The sequence below is a fragment of the Carcharhinus amblyrhynchos genome, chromosome 7 (genome assembly GCF_965287045.1).
Source record: "Carcharhinus amblyrhynchos chromosome 7, sCarAmb.v2.hapA, whole genome shotgun sequence".
NCBI lineage: Eukaryota > Metazoa > Chordata > Chondrichthyes > Carcharhiniformes > Carcharhinidae > Carcharhinus > Carcharhinus amblyrhynchos.
This window is the reverse complement of record NC_137330.1, coordinates 97,943,586-97,969,349: the sequence shown is the minus strand read 5'-3', so window position 1 is coordinate 97,969,349 and position 25,764 is coordinate 97,943,586.

Below are 25,764 nucleotides of genomic sequence, written 5' to 3'. Positions count from 1 at the left end.
CTCCTATTTCTTATGTTCTTAAGTGGAAATTGTTTCTTTTTAAATTATCTTCATCCTCTCAGTCTGAAGTCATAAAATTGAAAATAGTAATATTTTTCCGATGTGAATTACGACTTAAAGAGGTGAATTTGAACTGGGAGCGGGTGACCCAGGTTACATTAACTCTTGGGGAATTCTTTGAAGACAGTTGGGTAACTGCTCAACCTAAAATGACAGGGAGTGGCAGATGGCAACAGGCAGGAGTAGAGGCTTGGGTAGCAGAAGGTGGCAGAAGATTTACCCCAGTCCAACGCCAGCATCTCCACACTATGGCAGAAGGTGGTTAGGGACACAGTAGGACAGCTGACCAGCAAGGAGGTAAGTCACAGTTAGGGGTGAGCTTTCAGGAGGGCCGCACAAGATGGAGGCTGAGGGGCTGGAAAAGCCTGAATATTCCATCAGGGGCCCAGAGGAGCATTCCTCAGAAAGTAAATGTCCTCTTTTGGCCTGTCTCCTTTTCCCACGAGTTGTAACCAATTGAAAACTGTTAGATTGGAGACTACTGGGGATCTAGTTCCCAAGAACTCACATGGAAGCAAGCCACAAGAATAAATGAGGGTCACCTGATCTGTCCTCTTGAAGAGGTTACGTATGCAGGCCCCTTTTTAAAGAGGTCTACATACATAACAGAATCTACTGATGCTTTTCTGCTTTGCCTTGACTTAAAATTGCAGCCTAGGGTTTGATTATGTTATCTGCCTATTTGAGGAAAGACCTGTGCCAGTTTAAGGTGGGCACATCTGCTTGCTAGAACAAGTGAACCACCTGATGAATTTAAACTGCCCACTCTATCAGAGTCTGCCTGTGGATATGGTTAAAATAACCACCAGAATCTCTATTTTTGTCACTTATCTATCAAATTTTTAATGTTCACATATTTTGGCTGAATACCTTTGTTCTAAGATATTTAATAATGCAATTCCTGTTTGATCCAATGGATGAAGTTTACATATTTTCTGTCAGCTATTTTCTCTCATGCATTAGTGAAGTCAAGCCACGTAGAAATGAGAATATTGTTAGCCAACTTGAGGACTTGCTCTTGAACAGAGCAGGAGTTCATCTTTTACGCTGGCCAGCAGGGAGTACTTCCTAATTAGATGTCAAATAACAAGCTCTCTCATGCTGTCAAATCATGGTGTTCAACCAAATATTACTGCAGTGCAATCATTAACTAAAAGGGGTTGTCTCAAAGTTTGAATAAACTCTTGAAACATCTTGATGAGTGAACATTTTCAGAGCCCTGGCATAGGACAAAGGAGTGGAACTAATTAGATAGCTCTTTGAAAGAGTTGGTACAAATAAGATGGGCCAAATAGCCTCTTCCTGTGGGCAGAATTCTCCCATCTGGACTGCAGAGGCCAATTGGAAACCATGTTGTACCTTTTGGCCTTGACCTCATTAATTATGCTTCTGGGAATTTAGTGGTATTCCATGGAAGGGCAGACTTGACTGTATGCATCTTGTTGTTCTATCTGGGTGCTATATTTAAAAAACACCCAACATCATTGACCTACCGCTGAAGGAAGAAAGATAATGTGGAGACGCCGTCATTGGACTGGGGTAAACACAGTAAGAAGTCTCACAACACCAAGTTAAAGTCCAATAGCTCTGAATGCTAGTGTCCTGTGCTACCAAATAAACCTGTTGGACTTTAACCTGGTATTATGAGACTTCTTACTGAAAGAAAGATGGACAAAGCTGTTAGCTCTGATGAAGGGTCATCCAGACTCGAAACATTGGCTCCACTCTCTCTACACAGATGCAGTCAGAACTGCTGAGATTTTCCAGCACTTTTTCCAGCACCTTTGATTCACCATTCAGACAATGAGCTGACGTTTTATCTTCCTGCCAAAATGGACAACTTAACATTTGCCCACCTTTTACTCCATTCGTTCAATTGCTTAACCTATTTATTTCCCTTATGACAGCGCATAAGTTGCACACAGAGAAAAGGTGAAGGTTCAGTGTTTGTCCTGACTTTTAGTCCAAGTGCTAAAATGTGATGTAAACTTAGGTTAATGTAAACTTAGATGGTTTGCTTCTTCAAGGTCATTGTTCAGATAATCATAATGATAAGTGGTCCAGTAGTTTCAAAGTGAAGTTATAACATTGTTGAGTCACTTTAACCTTGGTATGGCAGCCACTTAACATGAAGTCAGCCACATTTACCAATTCAATCCATACTTCAAAGGATGCCATCATTTTTTTCTGTTGGACTTTAGTGCTATCAATTGGAAAGCAATTGACTTTGTTGCATAAAACGTGAACACCATGCCAAACAGTTTGATTATTGTTATCTAAAGACCAAGACGAATGTAAAGGATGACACAAAATATTGTGTAAATTCAGGGAATTATGTTACTTTTAGCTACTGAAAAATTGATCTTAACCAAGAAATGTAACACTGCAAATGACAGTTGAAAAATAATTCCTATGCAGCACTCCAAATTGCTTCAAATGGATTTTTAGGTGTTGCATATGTTATTGCATTTAACTCTTTAAGTTGTGCAGGGGCAACTGAGGTCTGACCTTTCCTCACAAGTGTGGGAACTTCAAAAGTTAATCATAGCTAGCATTATTGCTAATTGGGAGTATTTTTGTTTTCTTCATAGTATCAGCTCATTTTAATAGTTCACTGACATTGGGATAACTATCATCGGTAACCCACAGTTACAGCACAATTTTAATGACAATGACATTTTGATGCCTAAGACATATTGCGAATAATGACCTTACAACTATTTAGCGCTCTTTTGTTCCTTTCACTTGCATGTACAATGCAAGCAATTCACTTCAACATCTAACATTCAGTGTCATTATAACATTGCTGTGTCAGCTCAGCAGTTTAATAGGAAAAATAATTTTAATTGTGCATTTTTAGGTGTGATTTCACACAGTTATCCCAGCACCATCAACATTCATCAAACATTCTGACACAGTTCAACTCTGAATAGTTAATGGATATTTAAGCAACTCTTTACCATGGGAAGCATTTCACTGGTGTATCAGCTTGACACACGTGACATGACACGCTCAGATATTTTTAATAAACCATCTGAAATTTTGATATGAAGTTACAGGAAACAAGCAGGAGTCGATTGAAGCCTTGATTTAACATGATGTGTTTTTACCTTCAAGGCTTGGATTTGAATTCATTCCAACTTAAAAAAAAGACTTGCAATAATATTATTCCTTGTCACATTTTTTCTGAAACATCTCAAAGTGCTTCATGTAAGGTGAATTACATTACAAATGCATTTAGTGAGGTTGCCTATGCAATGCAGCACTATCAAGAAGGCAGTTCATCACCATCTTCTCAACAGCACTTAGCGAAGGGTAACAGATGCTGGCACTGCCTGCAACATTCACATCCCATGAAAGAATTTTTAAAAATGCACCTCATAATATCCCACAAGTAACAAAGAGACAAATGATTGTTAATCTGGATTTAATGACTTTTTTTAAGTTTATAGTTTATTTATTAGTGTCACAAATAGTCTTACATTAACACTGCAACAAAGTTACTGTGAAAATCCCCTAGTCACCACGTTCCAGCACCTGTTCGGGTACACTGAGGGAGAATTAAGCATAGCCAATGCATCCAAGGAGCAACCTTTTGGACTAAGGGAGGAAACCATAGCACTAGGGGGAAACACATGCAGCCACAGGGAGAATGTATAAACTTCATACAGACAGTGACTCAAGCCAGGAATCAAACCTAGGTCCCTGTTGCTAAGAGGCAACAGTGCTAATCATTGTGCCAAGGTGCTGGATTTGGGGGAGGGTTGGAATTATTGATCAGGTTAACTGTAGAACATCTCAGGCAATCAGCAGATGATGCAGGCAGACTCATCACTACAGTACCAGTGCTACAGCAGTTACACTAATCTTTAAATAATACTGGGATGAGCAGATGAACAAAATGGATTGAAGACCCTGTTGAGCTAAATTACCACCTAATTTTGACTCTAATGTATTTTCTTTGTTGCCAGACATGATGGAGGATGCCTCATACTCAAATAAGCATTCAAATGATTTTTATAATGGAGGTTGAATGATGTATAAATTCTTGTTAAAGAGGAGGATTGTGAAATATTAGATACCATACGCGTAGCAAGAGAGGGAATACTGAAATGCCTGGCATCCTTGAAGGTGATTAGATCACCAGGGACAGATAGATTGTAGCCCAGGCTGTTGAAGGAAGCCAGGGAAAGAAATAGCAGATGCTCTGCGGATCATTTCCCCATTCACCCTGGATACGGCCAAGGTCCCAGAAGATTGGGTATTTGTGAATATTGTTCCATTTAAAAAAGGTGTGAGAGATAAGCTCGAAAACTATAGGTCAGTCAGTCTGACTTCAGTGGTGGACAAATTATTGAAACAATTCTGAAAGACAGCATAAACTATCACTTGGAAAGGATTAGAGACAGTCAGCATGGTTCTGTTAAGAAGAAATTGTGTCTTACTAACTTGATAGAATTTTTTGAGTCAGTGACAAGGAGGATTGATGAGGGTAGTGCAGTGGTTGTTATCTACATGGATTTCAGTAAGGCATCTGACAAGATCTCACACAGTAATCTGGTCAACAAGGTGAGATCTCATGGGATACAGGGAAGGGTGGCTTAAGAACAAAGAACAACACAGCATGGGAAACAGGCCCTTTGGCCCAACGAGCCCGCACCGCCATTTTAACATTGTGAGTTCCCTCTTCCACCCATGACCTTTGTCTACCCTTATGGCACTCTACATTGGAAACCAGATTGAGGGGAGACTAATTTAGGGACAATGTTGGATCCAAAATTGGGTGAGTGACAGGAAACAACAGGTAGTGGTCAATGGATGTTTTTCTGAGTGGAAATTTATTTCTAGTGGTGTTCCACAGGGTTCAGTGTTGGGGCCCTTCCTGCCTGATGTATATGTTAATCATTTAGACCTAAACGTGGGTGGCATGATTGGGAAAATTTTCCGATGACACAAAAATTGGTCATGTAGTTGATAATGAAGAGGGTAGTTGTTGACTCCAGAATGATATCAATGGTTTAGTTGAGTGGGCAGAGAAATGACAAATGGAATTCAATCCAAAAGGTTTGAGATGATGCATTTAGGGAGGACAAGCAAAGCAAGGGAATACTCAATAGACAGGAAGATATTGAAGGGGGTTGAGTAAGAGAAAGATTTGAAGTGCATGGCCACAGGTTCCTGATGATGTCAGCAGAAGTGGACAAGGTGGTCAAGAAATCATGTGGAATGTTTTCCTTTATTTGGTGAGGTATTGAATATAAAAGCAGGGATGTAATTCTGGAACTGTATAAAATGGTGGTTTGGGCTCAGCTGGAATTTTGTGTAGAGCTCTGGTCACCATGTTATAAAAAATTATAATTGCTTAGGGGAGAGTGCAGAAGAGGATTGCAAGAATGTTGCCAGAGCTTGATTATTGCATGATGAAGAGAGATTGGATAGGCTAGAGTTGTTTCCTTAGAACAGAGGAGGCTAAAGGATGACCTAATTGAGGTGTACAAAATTATAAGGAGCCACTTTAGGGTAGACAGGAAAGACTTGTTTCCCCTAGCTGAGGAGTCAATTACTAAGTGCAAAGATTTAAGATAATTGGTAGAAGGATTAGAGGAGACATGACGAAAAACATTTTCACCCAGAGGGTAATGGGTGTCTGGACTTCACTGTCCAACTTGGTGGTTGAAGCTGAAACATGACATTCTGCACCCTCTCCTTTCCTTCTCTATGAACAGTATGCCTTGTCTGTATAGCGTGGCAGAAACAATACTTCTCACTGCATACTATTACTTGTGTCAATAAAAATTCTAATCAAACTCAAATGGTCAGCTCATTGAAAATATACCTGGATCTGCATCTGAAATGCTGGAACCTGCAAGGCTACAGAACGGGTGTTGGAAAATGGGATTAAAATGCGATAGTTTTTTTTGTTCTCTTCTGGCTGGCACAGATATGATGGTCTGAATGGCTTCTTTCTGCACCATAACTTTTCTGTGATTCAATGGGTGCATTGGTCCTGGAAACATCCCAACTCTAGCCACCCACCTTGGGAAGGAGAATTGAGTCCATGATGTGTAAGTGCTCATTGGTTGCAAAATCTGGAAAATTGTTCTATTCTTCATCGCTGACATCCCTTAGTTCAATGAATGCAAAACTGAAGACCTAACGCCAGCAAAATCAATCACAAAAACCACTATCACAAGGAGAATGCAACATTTCCAATTCCTATTCAGGCTCGTGCAAGTGAAACATGACAAACTCACGACTACAGTATTGGTGAGTGACTTCCATTGCATGCTGAAAAGCAAAACTCGCTATCATATCATGAAGAGGTGTTATGGCCATTTATTTATCCCTATCCAGTTGTCTAATAGTTCACATCAGTGAAAATAAAGCAACAATTCAACATGTTTCTAATTGACAAAATATTCCAGAGTTAATTTAACAGACTATGATTTTAGGTTAAACTCTCCTTTACGTTGAGATGATTTGTTTTAATACTATTTTTGTAATAAATGTCTCTCCCTGTGGAAAACAATGTATTCAACAGAAAAGCCTAGTTCAATATTAATAGACTTCTGTGTCTGCTTCTGTAGGGTCATGAATCATGGGTGGCAGAAATTTTGTACATCAGATTATCCCCACCTGTTGTCAGACTTACAAGATCCTGTATGAGCAATAGTCTTATTATACATTCACAAAAAAGGGGGGAATTTTGCATGACGGTGGGCGATTTTGCACTCATGTCCACCGCCAGCGAGAATGGTGACGGGAGCACAAAATCTTATGCAAATCGGGAAATGTGATTCCCGCCAGCAAGATTGTGTTTCTCGATTTTCCCCACTCCGCACTTGTGATGTACCAATGTATCCATCCAGAAACAATGGAAACCTCACTTAAATACAGTTTAATACATTTGAATATGTTTAAAGGTCCTCCCTTCCACATTATTCCATCACCTCCGCATCCCGCCGCCCCCCCCACCCCCCCCATCCGCTCCCCACCTCTCACACACAGAATATACAATCCTCACGTTGGCAAGATTCACAAGGTTTATGAAGACTGGAAACAGTTGAGGGGATTCCCTCAGGGTCTCCAAGGTATGTATGGTTCCCGGTGGGGGAGGTACACGTCTAGGTAGTGCCCTTGCACTGTCCCCAGCACAGATAGGCGCTGTCAGCCTCGTACAAATTGGGCCTGCCAATCTGACAGTGTCTGCCTGGCAGTGCCAACCTATGCTGGGGCACTGCCAGAGATGGGCCCTCTGAGCAGCTCCAGCAAGAGGTTCCCCTTATATGTGTAGGGAAGAAGGGGGGATGATGCCTGTGAGGGGGGAGAGTGCCCCTGATACTCTTCGGTGGCAGTAGGGTGGAGATTGGGGAGAAAGGAATGAGTGGTCCTGTGTGTATGTTGGTGGGGAAAAAGGAGAGCCCTGATGCCTTGAAGGATTGGTGGAAAAGATCCACAATGCCTGTGAAGGGGAGGAGGCTGAATGTCTGTATTATGGTGAGGGCAATGTCCCCATTGCTGTGTTGGGATGGCGGAGGGTCAGAACCACTCATGCATATGATGGGGCTTCTCTGTGTCCATGGGCAGCGGAGGATGCTTTTTTTCAGTGCTGATGGGGGCACCCTTTGATGGTGATGTTCCGGGCTCTGTGGAACCCACTTTGCCAGTTCTGTCACGCCCCACCCTGTGAGAGTGATAGCATAAACTGCACTCATTCATTTTCTTTTCTGAGTGCCTTAATATCTAAAAACTGGGCAGTGCAGCTGAAGACTCAGAACTTGGCACTTGGAAAAAATGTGGGATCCATTTATTCCCACTCTTTACTTCCTGTCTACCAACCAGTTCTCTAACCGCATCAATACTTTATCCCCAATACCATGAGCATTAATTTGGCTCACTAATCTCTTGTTTGGGACCTTGTCAAAAGCCTTTTGAAAGTCCAGATACATAACATCCATCAGCTCACCTTTGTCCACCCGACTGGTCACATCCTCAAAATATACCAGAAGATTTGTCAAACATGGTTTCCCTTTCGTGAATCCATGCTAACTTGGACTGATCATGTCACCACTTTCCAAATGCTTAGTTATTATTACTTCTTGTTCAAATGCAGCAAGACCTAGACAATATGGGTTGACAAGTGGCAAGTAATAGATGTACCTGGGACTGACCATCTCCAGCAAGACAGAATCTAGCACTGTCACAGTAGCACAGTGGTTAGCACTACTGCATCACAGCGCCAGGGACCCAGCTTGGGTGTACTGTCTGTGTGGGGTTTGCATGTTCTCCGTGCCTGCATGGGTTTCCTCCCACATTCTGAAAGATGTGCTGGTTAGGTGCATTGGCCTGAACAGGCACCAGACTGTGGCAACCAAGGGAATTTCACAGTAACTTCATTGCAGTGTTAATGTAAGCTTTACTTGTGACTAATAAATAAACTTTACTTTTTAACCAACGTCCCTCGACAGTCAATGGCATTACAATCATTGAATCCCCACAATCAACATTCTGGAGGCATACCATTATCAGAAACTGAACTGGACTTGCCATAACTGGACGAGCCAGAACTTAACACTCCTCTAGCCAAGCTCTTCCAGTACAGTTACAACACTGGCATCCACCCAACTATGTGGAAGATTGCCTAGGTATGTTCTGTATATGAAAAGCCAATCAAATCCAACACCGGTCAATTAGCATTCCATCAGAATACTCTAGATCATCAGTAAAGTTAATGAAAGGGGAATTGGTAAGGTGATGAAGCACAAGCAAGGGAGGAACTGAATGTGGTCTTGAGAGAAATAAATTAAACATAGCTAATTACCTTTAAAATGTATGGAAAAATGGTGCTAAGAAATAAACGTTTTAGGATTTATCTTCTATCTCAAAAGTTTGATGAAAGTTTGCAATGTGGTTCCAAATATAGCTGGATATTAAGATGTGGTGCAGAGAGAATAAGCTTCATTAGGATGACAACAACAACTTGCATTTATCCCATCAATTTCTTGTTATGAAATGCAGGTCAAACGTAAAAAACCCAAACAGTTTGGTCTTGCTGAAATTGCAGACCAAATTGAATAGAACAAGGAGTAGAAAAGGTTAATTATTGGAAATTATTTTGTTAAAGTGGTTTCTAGAGAAACAGAGCAATAGTGATGTTCCTTCAAATATTGTACTAATGTTCACCATGTGACAATTCATTGTTTGGAAGACAACATGTCCTCACAGATCAGCACACCATCCTGTCATTTCTTGGCCTTCTTTCTCCAGTGATTGCAAGTAGTTGGTGATTGAGAAAGAAACTTCAGCACTGAAAGAACAAGATTTATTTTTTTGCAGGATCGGACCTTGGTATATCCCAGGAAATGTAGATTTATGGAACTTGATTTGATGCATTTTCCAATACTTAAATATTTTTGCATGAATATGCCTTTTGATATGACAGTCATTAGTGTTTGGAGAGTTAGTGGTGTAGTGGTAATGTTGCTGGGCTAGTAATCAAGTAGCCTGGAGTATTGTTCTGGGAGCCTTAGTTTAAATCCCCCCAAAGGCAGCTTTATTTATTTATTAATTAGTCTCACAAGTAGGCTTGCATTAACACTGCAATGAAGTTACTGTAAAAATCCCCTAGTCGCCACACTCCAGCACCTATTTGGGTGGACTAAAGGAGAATTCAGCATGGTCAATGCATCCAACCAACATGTCTTTCAGACTGTGGGAGGAAACCTGAGCACCCAAAGGAAACCCACGCAGGCACAAGGAGAATGTGCAGACTTAGCACAATCAGCGACCCAAGCAGGAATCAGACCCAGGTCTCTGGCACTGTGAGGCAGCAGTGTTAACCACTGTGCCACCGTGCTACCCAGCTGGTGGAATTTATATTAATTGGGGGATTGTGTTTACGACTGGTAGTTTAAATTTAAATAAAGGCAATTATGAGGGTAGGAGATCAGAGCTAGCTTAAGTGAATAGGCAAATGAGATTAAATGAGAGGTGAATAGAGATGCAGTGGCAGACATTGAAAGAGATATTTCAGAATGCAGAGAGTACACAATACCAAAAAGAAAGAAAAATCCTAAAAGGAGGACCCACTATCTGTGGTAAACAGAAAAGTATGAAACTTAAGTCAGTATCAAACTTAAAGAAAAATCATATAATTGCACAAAGGCAGATGATTGGACAAAGATATGGAGAACAGCAAAGAATGGTAAAAAGATTAATGAGGGAAAAATATAATACAGCAGCAAGGAAGTTAGAAATATAAAGACAGGTAGTAAGGTTTTCTACAGATACTTAAATAAGAAATGAGTTGACAAAGTCCTATAGAAAACATGTATGGGGAATTAATAATGGAAAGTAAGGAAATGGCAGATTAATTTTAAACAATTAGAATGCAAGAGAAAGCTAGCTAATAATACAGAGTTTTAAAGATATTTCTACAGATATTTAAATGATAAAAGGGTTCACTAAGTGAGTGCTGGTCCTATAGAAAGTGCATTTGGTGGTTTGATAATGCAAAGAAAAGAGATGGATGGTTAATTGAACAGGTATTATGCGTCAGTCTTCACTGTAGAGGATACAAATAACATCCCAGAAATAGCTGTAAATCAGGAAATAGAATGGAGGGAGGAACTCAGGACCATTACATGGAAGTAGTTTACAGCAAATAGTTGGAACTGCAAGCCAAAAAATTCCCAGATCCAGACGGCCTTCATGCTAAGGTCTTTAAAGAAATGGCTGATGAGGTAATTGATACATTGATTATGATTTTCCAAAATTCCCCTGGATTCGGGAAATGTTCTCTCTGGCTGAGAGATCACATGATAACATGATGGCATGGCTGCTTAAAAGGTAACCTGAAGGTAGCACGGGAGTTCATCCTGGGCAGAGCAGAAACATGTAAGAGCTGCTCAGAGCACTGAATAAATTATTGCCTAAGTCCTTAGTCACCAGTCATTCGAACCCAGCAATTCTACAGTTCTATTAGAGTGGAATCTGGCAAATATAGCTCCTTTATTGGCAAAGGGAAGAAAAAATGAGAAAGCAGGAAACTGTAAGTCAGTTAGCCAAACCTGTAGAATTAAAATAATGGTTTTAACTGGTTGAGATTTTGATAAATCTGAAAAGATCAGGCCATATTTAATGTGTTGGGGTGAAATCAATTGTGAAGATATAGGGCGGGATTCTCCCCACAAAAAACTAAGTCCCCAAGAAAATGGGAGAATTTCCCACCCATTGTTTGAGCATACTTACCTGAACAAATCCCCAGCACTCTGAACGTCTGAAAGGCCAGCAGCATAGTGCTGAGTGGGCCATTGCGTGTGCTCCAATATGTCAGTGAGTCATCTGCACATGCACACTGGCTCCCCCATCTCCAATTTCCCTATCGCTGGTCTCCCGATTTCTTTGGCAGCCCTCGTCCTCCCCCTCCCCCACCTTCCTCACAATCACCAGCCTACTTGACCACATCCTCTGATTGCTGGTCTACTGGACCTACCCCATCACCAGTCCCGATGTCCCCCTGCCAAATAGCCAGCCCTGATCGCCCCCTCACTCCTATCCCCACCAATCCTGTTGCAGAGGGGCACTGGGTCCCCCCAAATGCTGATCACCCTACCCCTCAGTAAGTCCTGCCCCCTCAGTACGTTCCACCTTTTGGGCACTGCCTTTATATTCAAGACTCTTAGGGGAGAGGGTGATCAACCCCAAGTTATAATTCATGTGGGGACACATGACATAGGGAGGCTAAGGGAAGGGGATATTAAGCAGAGTTTCATGGAGTTGGGATGGAAACTAAAGGCCAAGTCAAACAGAGTGGTTATCTCTGGACTCTTGCCTGTGCCACGGGATAGTTTAGAGAGGAATAGGGAGAGGGAAAGTTTGAACTTGTGGCTGAGGGGATGGTGCAGGAGGGAGGGGTTTAATTACTTGAGCAATTGGGGCTCATTCTGGGGAAGATGGGATCTCTATAAGAGTGATGGTATACATCTGAACCAGAGGGGAACAAATATCCTGGGGGGTAAATTTGTGAAGGCTATGCGGAGTGGTTTAAACTGATTCAGAGGGGGGGTGGGATCCTGGGTAGAGGGGGTGAAAGTGAGGGGGGCATAGAAGAGGATGGCATTGCACGGCATTGTGAGGGTGGGGCGGAGCGAGGTTTGAAATGTATATACTTTAACGCGAGGAGTATTCGCAATAAGGTGGATGAACTTGCAGCGTGGACCAGTACCTGGGACTTTGATGTTGTGGCCATTTCAGAGACGTGGATAGAGCAGGGTCAGGAATGGATGTTGCAGGTGCCAGGGTACAAGTGCTTTAGTCGGAGTAGAGAAGGAGGTAGAAGGGGGGGTGGAGTAGCATTATTGGTCAAGGACTATATCATAGTGTCAGAGAGGAAGTTTAATGAGGATTTGTCTGTTGAGGTAGTATGGGCAGAAATTAGAAATAGGAGAGGAGAGGTCACCTGTTGGGAGTCTTTTATAGACCTCCAAAAAGTTCTAGAGAGGTTGAGGAAAGGATTGCAGAGACGATCCTGGTTAGGAGTGAAAGTAATAGGGTAATTGTTATGGGGGATTTTAACTTTACTAACATTGATTGGAATAGCTATAGCTCTAGCTCGTTAGAGGGGTCAGTTTTTGTTCAAAGTGTGCAGGAAGGTTTTTTAACTCAATATGTAGATAGGCCAACTAGAGGTGAGGCTATATTGGACTTGGTGCTGGGAAATGAGCCAGACCAGGTGCTAGACTTGGAAGTTGGTGTGCTTTTTGGTGATAGTGACCACAATTCGGTTACGTTCACCTTAGTGATGGAAAGGGATAGGCATGAACCTCGGGTCAGTAGTTTTAGCTGGGGGAAGGGTAACTATGAGGCCATTAGGAGAGAATTAGGAAGCATTGGTTGGACTAGGAGATTACAGGGACTAGGAACGTCTGAAATGTGGAGTTTGTTCAAGGAGCAGCTACTGTGGGTCTGTGATAGGTATGTCCCTGTCAGGCAAGGAGGAATTGGTAGGGCTAGGGAACCGTGGTGCACGAAAAAAGTTGATTTGTTGGTTAGGAAGAAGAAGGAGGCTTATGTTCGGATGAGGCTTGAGGGCTCGGGTAGTGCAGTAGAAAGCTTTAGATTGGCTAGGAGGGAGTTGAAGAGGGAGTTAAGAAGGGCTAGAAGAGGGCATGAGATGACTTTGGCTGATAGGATTAAGGAGAATCCTAAGGCGTTCTATAGGTATGTCAAGAATAGAAGGTTGGTCAGGGCAAGATTAGGGCCAGTTACAGACAGTAGGGGGAAGTTGTGTGTGGAACCGGAAGAGATTGGAGAGGCATTGAACCATTATTTCTCTTCGGTGTTCACACAGGACGATATGAATGTAGCTGAGGAGGTCACTGGGGTGAAGGGGTGTAAAATAGAAAGTATTGTAGTTGATACAGAGGATGTGTTGGATATTCTAGAAGGGTTGAAAATAGATAAGTCCCCTGGTCCTGACGGGATTTACCCTAGGATTCTATGGGAGGCAAGAGAGGTGATTGCAGAGCCACTGGCTCTGATCTTCAGGTCGTCGTTGGTCTCTGGTATAGTACCGGATGATTGGAGGACAGCGAATGTTGTCCCATTGTTTAAGAAGGGGAGCAGAGACTTCCCTGGGAATTATAGACCAGTGAGTCTTACTTCTGTAGTGGGCAAGGTTTTAGAAAGAATTATTAGGGATAGGATTTATAGTTATTTGGAGAGTAATGAATTGATTAGAGATAGTCAGCATGGTTTTGTAGCGGGAAGGTCGTGCCTTACTAACCTTATTGAGTTCTTTGAGAAGGTGACCAAAGAGGTGGATAGGGGTAAGGCAGTAGATGTGGTATATATGGATTTTAGTAAGGCGTTTGATAAGGTTCACCATGGTATGCTTCTGCAGAAAATGCAGATGTATGGGATTGGTGGTAATTTAGGTACTTGGATCAGGAATTGGTTAGCAGATAGGAGACAGAGGGTGGTGGTTGATGGTAATTATTCATCATGGAGTTCGGTTACGAGTGGTGTGCCTCAGGGATCTGTTTTGGGGCCACTGCTGTTCGTAATCTTTATTAATGATCTGGATGAGGGTATAGTTGGGTGGATTAGTAAGTTTGCTGATGACACCAAAGTCGGAGGTGTGGTAGATTGTGAGGAAGGGTGTCGAAGTTTGCAGGGTGACTTGGACAGGTTGCAGAGCTGGGCCGCGAGGTGGCGGATGGAGTTTAATGCGGAGAAGTGTGAGGTAATCCATTTCGGTAGGAATAACAGATGTGTTGAGTATAGGGCTAACGGGAGGACTTTGAATAGAGTGGAGGAGCAGAGGGATCTAGGTGTATGTGTACATAGATCCCTGAAAGTTGGGAATCAAGTAGATAAGGTTGTTAAGAAGGCATACGGTGTCTTGGCGTTTATTGGTAGGGGGATTGAATTTAGGAGTCGCAGCGTCATGTTGCAACTGTACACAACTCTGGTGCGGCCGCACTTGGAGTACTGTGTGCAGTTCTGGTCCCCACATTACAGGAAGGATGTGGAGGCTTTGGAGAGGGTGCAGAGGAGGTTTACCAGGATGTTGCCTGGTATGCAGGGGAGGTCCTATGAGGAGAGACTGAGGGATTTGGGGTTGTTTTCACTGGAAAGAAGGCGGCTAAGAGGGGATCTTATAGAAACATATAAGATGATTAGAGGTTTAGATAGGGTGGATGGTGATAGCCTGTTTCCTCGGATGGAGAAATCTAGCACGAGGGGGCATGGCTTTAAATTAAGGGGGGGTAGTTATAGGACGGATGTCAGGGGCAGGTTCTTTACCCAGAGGGTGGTGAGGGACTGGAATGCCCTGCCTGCTGCAGTTGTAAATGCGCCTAGTTTGGGGGCGTTTAAGAGATTGGTGGATAGGTTTATGGACGAAAAAGGAGTGGTTTAGATTAGTGGGTCAATGTTTTTTTTTATTAAAAATAAGACTGGTCGGCGCAACATTGTGGGCCGAAGGGCCTGTTCCGCGCTGTAATGTTCTATGTTCTATGTTCTATGTTCTATGGTGCCCAATGGTCAGTACCTGGGTGCTCAGTGGGCAGTGATTGGGTGTCAGGTTGTCACTGCCAGTTTGGCACTGCCCAAGGGGCACAGCATTGCCTCCCGGCAGGACCTCAATAGTCTTTGTCCCCACCAGCCGGGGGAGCGGTTCTACCCTGTTAGTGGAGAGTAGTTGTAAACCCCACTGGTGGGAACTTCTCCCAGAGCAGGGAGAGACATTAGCAGGTCTGGAGAATATCATCCCCGGCTAATCAAATGGAAATTTAGATTCCGTATGGTAATCAGCTCCTTGTTGATTTCTGGCATGGAGCTGATTACGCAGGATAAAAGGGCCTGGGAGATTCACAATCATGATGTGGGTATGCTGGCGTTGGACTGGCATAAACACAGTAAAAAGTCTGACAACACCAGGTTTTAGTCCAACCTATTTATTTGATAATATACTCACTAGCTTTCGGGGTTACCCCCTTCGTCAGGTGAATTCACCTGACGAAGGGGGTAACCCCGAAAGCTAGTGAGTATATTATCAAATAAATAGGTTGGACTAAAACCTGGTGTTATCAGACTTTTTACCGAGATTCACAATCAGCCAGACCCATTTGCTAGCCCTGTCTCCTGGCTTGCTACGTGGACAGTGCAGTGAGCTGGGAGAATCCTGGCCGTAGTGTTTTTGTGGCAGTGCTGAGTGACTCTATCTCCCACGGTGACAGCCACTTCTCCGGGAGCTGCACAGCACACATCCTGGGTAGATTAGGATGAAGATGTTGGCCAAGACCTACATTTGGTGGCCAGGGATTGACAAGGAAATAAAGTGTGCGGTCAGCCATTGTGAGCAATGACAAATGCAGCAGACACTTCTCCCTGCAGCAAACATACACCCCTGAGAGTGGCCCATCTGCCCTTGGACGATTCTCCACATTGATTTTGCCAGTTCTTTTACGGGAATCACGCTTTTAATCATAACGACAGCTACTCAAAAAGGTTTGATATTCTAAACATCCATGAGTTTGTCAGGCACCATCGACAAGCTTCAACAAACTTTCGCAATACATTGCATGCCAGAGGTGACCATTTCTGACACTGTTTTCACAGCCGAAGAACTTGAACCCTTTGTCAAGAATCATAGCAGCCAACATGTACGAACATTCCCCTACCATCCTGCTTCTAATGGTTTGGGAGAAAGGGCACTGCACATCTTTAAAACCTCTAAAGGGTGGCACAGTGGCACAGTGGTTAGCACTGCTGCCACACAATGCCAGGGACCCGGGTTCAATTCCTGTCTTGGGTCACCGTCTTTGCGGAGTCTGCATGTTCTCCCCAAGTCTGCATGGGTTTCCTCCCACCGTCCAAAAGACGAGCTGGTTAAGTGCATTGGCCATGCTAAATTCTCCCCCAGTGAACCCGGGCAGGTGCCGGAGTGTGGTGACTGGGGGATTTTCACAGCAACTTCATTGCAGTGTTAATGTAAGCCTGCTTGTGACACTAATAAGTAAACATAAACATAAACTCAAAACCTACATGTGCAAGCAATCCAACAGATCGCTATCACACCAGTTAGTCAATTTCGTGCTCTAATACAATACATCCCCTTACACTACCACAGGGGTTACTTCAGCTGAGTTCTTTTTTTGTCCATTTGTGGGACACAGGCATCGCTGGCTGGCCAGCATTTAATGTCCATTTTGCTACCAAATAGACCTGTTGGACTTTAACCTTGTGTTGTGAGACTTCTTACTGTGTTAGATGGGAGCCCAGGACTTTGGCACAAGTTCAGCAATGGAGCCAGCAGCAGGAGCTAGGAGGAAGAGTGAAGCCATAGGAAGGGCCAGGAGTGGAGCAACAGGAACAAACCTTGGTGGCTAAGGTAAGAGGAGGGATGGTAGGGAGGGAGGTGAGGATGGAGAACAATGCTGGGAGACAAGACCAACAGTGGGAGTAAGCGGGACTAACAGCAGGATAGAAGCGCTGCAGGGAGCCCTGGGGGCAACACAATGGCACTGCTGCCTCACAGCTTCAGGGACCTAGGTTAAAATCCCAGCTCGGATCACCTCTGTGTGGAGTTTGTACATTCTCCCCATGTCTGCATGGGTTTCCTCCAGGTGTTCCAATTTCCTCCCACAGTCCAAAGATGTGCAGGTTAGGTGGATTGGCAATGCTAAATTGCACCTTAGTGTCTGGAGGACTAGCTAGGGTAAATGCATGGGGTTATGGAGATAGGGCCTGAGTGAGATTGTAGTCGGTGCAGATTTGATGGGCCGACTGGCCTCCCTCTGCAATGTAGGGTTTTATGATCCTATGGAGAAAAAGATTGCGGGATTTGTAAGAAAGTTCGCAGATAGATGAATTTGCCTCCCTTTCTGGAACTTCAGGTTTGACTGCACATAGTTGCATATGGGAGGCATTTTTTTGTATAATTGTAAGAAAACTTAAGGGGGAGGAATGTAATAGCGTGGCTGTTTTCAGGATGATTGTCCATGGGTCACATGACCCTCCTAGGACTTATCGGAACAGAGTGCGCCACATTGACCTAGTGAGTGTTAGGGTGTGGGTCCGGGTAGGTGCAGCCTGCAGTGTGAACCTGGGAGTCAATGGAACTGGACCTGTATCTGTGGTGAACTTTCCTGGATCTAGTGATTGCTGTTGTTTCACAAATCACGATTGTGATTTGAATCTTCCACGTTGTATTACCTCGTGCTAAAACACAGAGAATGGCTGGACCCTGAGTGAACAGACCAAACTGTTTTCATCTGACAACAGAAAACAATGTACACTGTCATTATCTGAATGTTTAAAATCCACAATTGATTTGAACCCAATAAACGTCATCACTTTCTTAATACAAAAATTGTTTCGTTAATATAAATAATATTTACTTGTGTCACACAGGCCAACCAAATGCCTTACCAAATGTCTGCATGGAGAGCGGGTTATGGGTAATTTTACCAGTGTCAGTTCTTTGACAGGGAGATGAACAACCTAAATTTCTACAGATTTGTTCACTTTATTCTCGGGATGTGAATGTCACTGACAATCTCTGGCATTTATTGTCTGTCTCTAGTTACTTTGAAAAGGAGGTGATGGATCTTCACATTTTGCTATCAAAGACAACACAAAGAATGTGCTTTCGTAACATTTTGAAAAAGCTTCCAAATGAAACACATCTGTCGGAATTTTCAACAGTTCACGTAAACAGGATTTTCCCATCCCGCTGCGGTGAGCAGAGATTTGGCTTGTCGCCAGATTCCCCGTCTTCGCTGCAGTGGGAGCGTGACATGAACTGGTGGTAAGATCGCACCCATCCAGTTCAAACTTAAAGCAAAATTAATTCAGACTATAAGAGGAATCAAAATGTTAATTTTCCTTTGCAGCGACTTGGTCACCATGGATTCACAGAATTGTTACAGAGCAGGAGGAGGCCATTTGGCCTATCATGTCTGCACCAGCTCTCACAATGAGCATCATGGCTTAGTGCCATCCCTCTGGCTTTTCCTTGCAACCCTGCACGTTGTTTCTATTCAAATAATCATCTAATGCCCTCTTGAATGCCTCAAATGCTTCCACCACATGTTTGCTTTGTTTGCAAATCACGAGAACAGGTAGAATAATGGATTCTCGCCAGAAAGAACCTCTCCCACGAGGCCACAGAGGCAATTCGAGCTCGCGAATTCTATTGAAATGACATTGAAACTAAATTTAAATAATTTATTCAGTCTCGTGTCGGAAGTGGGTTTGAGGCTGATTATGCTGGATATCCGGTGCCGGTAAGATCGAGAGAGGTAAGAAATAGGGCGCAAACCTGACTTCTTGGCTCTCTTGAGATCTTGCCCCCTTGTGCTGCCCATCAGCCAGCGGGGTGCAATGGTAAAACTGCATCCCCCTCACCCCCATCTCCCGTTTGAGCCTTTCACTTGCTATACAGTAAAGGAGACACAAGTTCTGCTTCTTCATAAAATACATTCATTTCTTGGATCCAACTCCAGACACACACCAACACATCGTGCCACCTTTATATATCAGTGGCTTCTATTGAATAATTGACATCAAATTAGGACTTAATTGGAAGTCTGTTAACCAATTTTTAACAACCCCCCCCGCCAGATTCATAAATCCAGAGAATGTGAGTTCAAGTCCTCGGCTATTTTATAATTTTAATTCTGTTTGAAGTAACCATAAAACTGCCATCAAAACCAACCAGTTCACCGATGTCCATTAACATAAGAACACAAGAAATAGGAGCAGGAGTAGGCCATCTAGCCCTTCGAGTCTGCCCCGCCATTCAATAAGATCATGGCTGATCTGTCATGTCTCAGTTCCACATTCCCGCCCTCTCCCCATAACCCTTAATCCCCTCTCTTATCAAAAACCCATCAACCCGCGTCCTAAATATATTTAGCGAGGCAGCCTCCACCACCTCAACGGGCAGAGAATTCCAGAGATTCACCACCCTTTGAGTGAAGAAGTTCCTCCTCAACTCCGTTCTAAACCGCCCCCCTTTATCTTGGGGCTGTGCCCCCTAGTCCTACTGTCCTTTCTAAGCAGGAAGAGTCTCTCCACCTCTATCCTATCCATCCCATTCATCATCTTGTATGTCTCAATGAGATCTCCTCTCATTCTTCTAAACTCTAACGAGTACAAGCCCAGTTTATTCAGCCTCTCCTCATAGCTCAACCCCCTCAACTCCGGTATCAGCCTAGTAAACCTCCTCTGCACTCCCTCCAAGGCCAAAATATCCTTGCGTAAATACGGCGCCCAAAACTGCACACAGTACTCCAGCTGCGGCCTCACCAATGCCCTATACAGCCGCATCAAGACCTCCCTACTTTTATATTCAATCCCCCTCGCTATGAAGGCCAGCATCCCATTAGCCTTCCTGACCACCTGCTGCACCTGCAGGCTGGGTTTTTGCGGCTCATGCACAAGGACCCCAAGGTCCCTCTGCACCGTTGCCTGCTGCAGTTTTTCGCATGTAAGTAATAGTCCTTCCTACCATTATTCCTACCAAAGTGGACCACCTCACACTTGCCAACATTAAATTCCATTTGCCAGTTCCTGGCCCATTCGCCCAGCCTATCTAGATCCTTCTGCAGACTCTCCACACCCTCCGCGCAATTTGCCGTTCCACCAATCTTGGTGTCATCAGCAAATTTCGACACCGTACACTCGGTTCCCTCCTGCAGATCTTCTATATAAATGGTAAATAGCTGAGGCCCCAGCACCGACCCCTGGGGCACTCCACTAGTCACCAACCGCCAATCCGAATAGCACCCATTAACGAATTAGGGAAAGAGATGCTGTCCTGGCTGCCAATGTATGTGACTCCAGTCCAGATTAATATAGTTGAATCTTGCCTGCTGCCTGAAGTGGCCATGAAGTTGTGTCAAAACTTCAATAAAGAAAAGTTAGGTTTGTCGAGCAAGAACTTTCCCTTGTGAAGAATTTTTAAAAAGTTATTGTTATGCAAATGCCCTGACATACCCCTTAGCAGAGGTTCCATTGTCTTGAATGTTATTAATAATAATTTTACAGAATGCATTTAAAAAAAAGGCAAAAATTTACATACTGATTGAAGAAAAGAAATATGCGCAGTCCCTGAAGGATCAGAGAACATAAACTAATTGCCAAGCAATGACAGGGAAATCTAATGCCTTTGCTATTTCTCCTGATAATGAAAAACAAAAACAAAAAAGAATCCTCCAAGTATATACAGAGCACAGCTATCCTGGGACTTTGCTTGCCAGGTGATTCCTCTGCAACTTATTTGTCATTAATCTACAAAGGAAAAGCTGCGGAGGTACAACTTCTGAATGTCACTGACAGATTTAACTCCTCACCTCTGGAGATTTTACAGATACAGCCTCTCGTAGGCTTATAAAATGTTCAACACCAATAAATCCAGTTTCATTTTATCTTAAGCAAATGTCTTGTTTACAGATGGGTAGATGGGAGAGATGTTATTTTGTGTTTAGAAAGTATGACTGTAATATAAAAACAGCTGTAAGTTAACAGAAGGCAAAACAATATTAATATTTCTGTTTCATTTGCCTGGGACAAAATGCATTTCTGTCACTATTTTTTCATGCAAATCACATGCCTCAATTTTTGCTGTTTTTTTAATGCTTTCAAGGGATGTGGGTGTCACTGACTAGGCCTGCATTTGTTGCCCATCCCTAATTGCCATTGAAAACATGGTGGTGAGCTGCCTTCTTGAATCACTGCAGTCCACGTCGTGAAGGTAAAGCCATGCTAGAGGGAGATTCTGACACTCTGACCCAGCCACAGTGAAGGAGCAGTGATACAGATCCAAGGTGTGTGGCTTGGAAGACAACTTGACGGTGATGATGGCCCCTTGCAACTACTGCCCATGTCCTTCTAGGTGTGGATCTTGCAGGGTTGGAAGGTGCTGTCAAAGGAGGCTTGGTGAGTTGAGCCAATGCATCTTGTGAATGATACACACTGCTCCTGTTGTATTGATGGTGGGAGAGGAGAGGGTCAATATTTAAGTAGGTGGATGGCATCCCAAGCAAGCAGGCTTCTTGGATATGGATGATGTTGTGATTCTTGACTGTTGTTAGAGGTGCACTGGAGAGTAATCCATCAGACTCCTGAAGTGTTCCTTGTAGATGGTGGACATGCCCTGCGGAGCCAGGAGGTGAGTTACCAGCCTCTGACCTGATCTTGTAGTCACAGAATTTATATGAATAATCAAATTCAGTTTCCAGTCAATGGTAAACCCCAAACCTCCACCACCACCACCACCCACCCCACCCCCGGATATTGAGAGTGATGGATTCAGCAATGGTAATACCCTTGACTGTCAAGATGAGATGGTTAAGTTCTCTTTTGCTGCAGATGTTTATTGCTTTTCTCTTCAACCACCCATGTAATAGTATAGAATGACATGCCCTATTTATTTTATTATTTTATAAGAAGTAGATAAGAAATGGCAACGTCACTTGTGGGAATAGGATTTAAGCCCTGTTACAAACAGGAGAGGGGGGCAAAACTGAACTCCTTTAATCTCTTACCATCTGTCCATATGTAGAGGATTTTGTTTGAAATAGATTGTGGCACTTATTCCAAACACTTGGTTTGGGTAGTTAATTTTTAAAGTAACTTGAATCAAACCCTCGAAGGATTAAATTGAATAAAAGGAATAAATCAGCTGACTGTTTCTGAGTTCTCAACTATATAAAAGACATTTTAAAATGGTCACTGGAATCATTTAACCTTTTTCCCCCATGATGATTTCATAAAGGGATGTTTATCTTGTTTCTGGATCTGGCTATTGTTTTATGATCCAAAATGCTCCAGTCATTTGCTTCTGAATGTGTCTTCATGCATTTTAATGTTGTGGGCAGATACTGCCTTGATAGAACCTTAGACTTTGGTAGAGGGGTGAGCTTATAAAGATGAAAATGACCTTGATAGTCCCAAGAGTGAGATTCCATGAGCAACAATGTTATTGCTTGTCTCCAGTACATTCTATATAGTGGCTTCATAGTCACCTGACAAGTCCAGACATTATGTGAACTTGTGGCGGCCATATTTTGTTTCAGTAAAGTTAATTTTTAAGTAAGCAAAAAAAAATGGATTTACATAATTTATCCTTTCTTTTATGGCTTAGAATCATAGAATCCCAAAGTACAGAAGGAGGACATTCAGCCCATCGAGTCTTCGCCGACCACAATCTCACCGAGGCCCTATCTCCATAACCCAATGTGATTACTCTGTTGCTAATCCTCTGATACTAAAGGGCAATTTAGTCTGGCCAATCAATCTAATCCACATATCTTTGAAGTATGGGAGGAAGCTGGAGTATCTGCCAGAAACCCATGGAGACATGGGGAGAATGTGCAAATTCCACTCAGACAGTCTGGAATTGAACCCGGTTCCATGGCGTTGGAATGCAGCAGTGCTAACCACTGTGCCACCATGCCGGCTCATCTTACTGATATTTCAGTCCCTGAAGGGTCTGTACATTGCAGGATTGAATATACAGGAAAAAAAAAGGACTTATGAGAAAGCTACAAGAATAATTAGCAGATGTTTTAATCTGCAAAGAGATGAGATGAATTGGATTGGCAAGATCTGTTTGTGAGTGTTCTCAGGACAGTTGCCTTGAGCAGCGTTCTAAAGTCAACGAGAGAGTCAGCCAATATTCTAGACCTGGTATTATGCAATATGACAAGATTAATTAATGACCTCATTGTAATGGTACCCCTAGGTAGCGATGATCATTCAGTTTGAAGGGGAGAAGAATGGATCTAATATGAGGTTTTAAAATGGAAATAAAGACAATTATAAGGATCTGAGGACAGAGCTGATTATAGATAACTGGGAAATTAGTTTAAAGAGTAGATCAGTAGAGATGCAATGGAAGGCATTTAAGGTGTCACTTCATAATGCTCAGCAAAATATATATTCCAATAAGAAAGAAGACTCTAGGAAAAGAATGCATCATTCATGGCTAACCAGGGAAGTTAAAGGTACTCTCAAATTGAAAGGAGAAGTATACAATTCTGGAAAGATTAGTGGCAGGTCAGAAGATTAGATAGAATATAAAAATCAACAATGTATCATTAAAAGGGTAATAAGTTCTAAATAAGAGAAATGAGTCTAAATTAGAGTATGAGAGAAAGCAGTCTAGAAATATTAAAACAGGGAGAAAGAGCTTCTGCAGGTATACAAAATGGAAAAAGTAAATGAGCATGGGTCATCTTGAGTGAGATCCTAGTGAATTGATAATGGAAATAAAGAAATGGTGGATGCATTGAACAGATATTTTCGGATTGTCTTTATTGTATAAGACACAAGTAACATTCCATAAATCATTGTAAAGCAAGAGATGAAAGGGAGGTAGGAACTGAAAATAATTACAGTCACCAGGGGAAGTTTTCTGAGAAAATTACTAGAACTAACAGCGGAGAAGTCCATAGGTTCTGATGGACTTCATTCTAGGGTTGCAAATGAAATGCTAACTGAGATATAGATGCATTGGTTTTAATTTTCTGAAGTTCCCTATGTTCTGCAAAGGACCCATCAGATTGGAAAATAGTGAATGTAACTGTTCTATTCAAGAAAGAAGGAAGACAGAAAGCCAGACACAACAGGCTAGTTAGCCTAACATCTGTCAGAGGGAAAATGCTAGCATCCATTATTAAGGAAGATATAGCAGAGTAGATGGAATATCTGAATGCAATCAGTTAGAGTCAATATGGTTTTGTGAAAGGGAAGTTGAATTTGATTAATTTATTAGCGTTCTTTGAAGGAGTAACAAACAATGTGGATAAATGGGAACCTGTAGGTGTAGTAAATCTGGATTTCTGGAAGCATTTAAAAGGGGGCCATGTTAAAGGTTAAGACACAACCAGAGCTCATGGTGCAGGGGGTAACATAGCAGCATGAATTGAGGATTAGTCAGATACTAGGAAACAGAGAGCAGAGATAAATAGGTCAATTTTAGGTTGTAAAGAGTAGAGTGCGATAGGTGTTAGTTCTGGGGGCTCAACTGTTTACAATCTATATCAATGGTTTGGGTGAAAGGATCAAATATACAGCTACTGAATTTGCCAATGTCACAAAGATTGGGAGGCAAGTTGTGAAGAGGCTATAAGTGCTGGAATTACCAGATGTTCACATCTGCGGGATTCTCGAGTCCTGCTGCAGTGAACAGAGATTTGGCTGAGTGCCAAATTCTCCATCCTCGCTTGCAGCAGTGGTGGGATGTAATCGGCAGGAAAATTTCAGTCAAGGGGTCCACAATGAGATATTAATATACTAAGGAAATGGGAAAAATATAGCGGATGGAGTATATTGTGGGAAAAAGTGAACTTGCCCACTTAGGCAGGAAGAATGGAGAAGCAGCATAAATAGAGAGAGGTGCAGAACTCTATGATACAATGGTGCCTGTAGCTCTGATGCATGAAGCACAAAATGTTGGTGTGCAGGTACAGCAAATGATTAGGAAGACAAATGGAATGTTGTTTATTGCTAGGGAAATTGAATTTTAAATTAGGAATGCTTTGCTATAGTTGTACAGGATGTTGGTGAGACCACCTATAGAATATTGTGTACAATTTTGGTCTCTTTATCAAATAAAGGACATAATTGCATAAGAACATAAAAACATAAGAAACAGGAGCAGAAGTAGGCCATCTAGCCCCTTGAGCCTGCCCTGCTATTCAATAAGATCATGGCTGATCTGAAAGTGGTTCAGTTCCACTTACCTGCCTGCTCCCCATAACCCTTAATTCCCTTATTGATCAGAAATCTATCTACCGTGACTTAAACATATTCAACGAGGTAGCCTCCACTGCTTCAATGGGCAGAGATTCACTACCCTCTGAGAGAAGAATTTCCTCCTCAACTTTGTTCTAAACTGACTCCCCTTTATGTTGAGGCTGTGCCATCTATAAGAACATAAGAAATAGGAGCAGGAGTAGGCCATGTAGCCCTTCGAGCCTGCCCCTCCATTCAATAAGAACATGGCTGATCTGTTGTGGCTCAGTTCCACTTTCCCGCCCTCTCCCCATAACCCTTAATCCCCTCTCTTATCAAGAACCCATCAACCCGCTTCTTAAAAATATTTAGCGAGGCAGCCTCCACCACTTCAACGGGCAGAGAATTCCAGAGATTCACCACCCTTTGAGTGAAGAAGTTCCTCCTCAACTC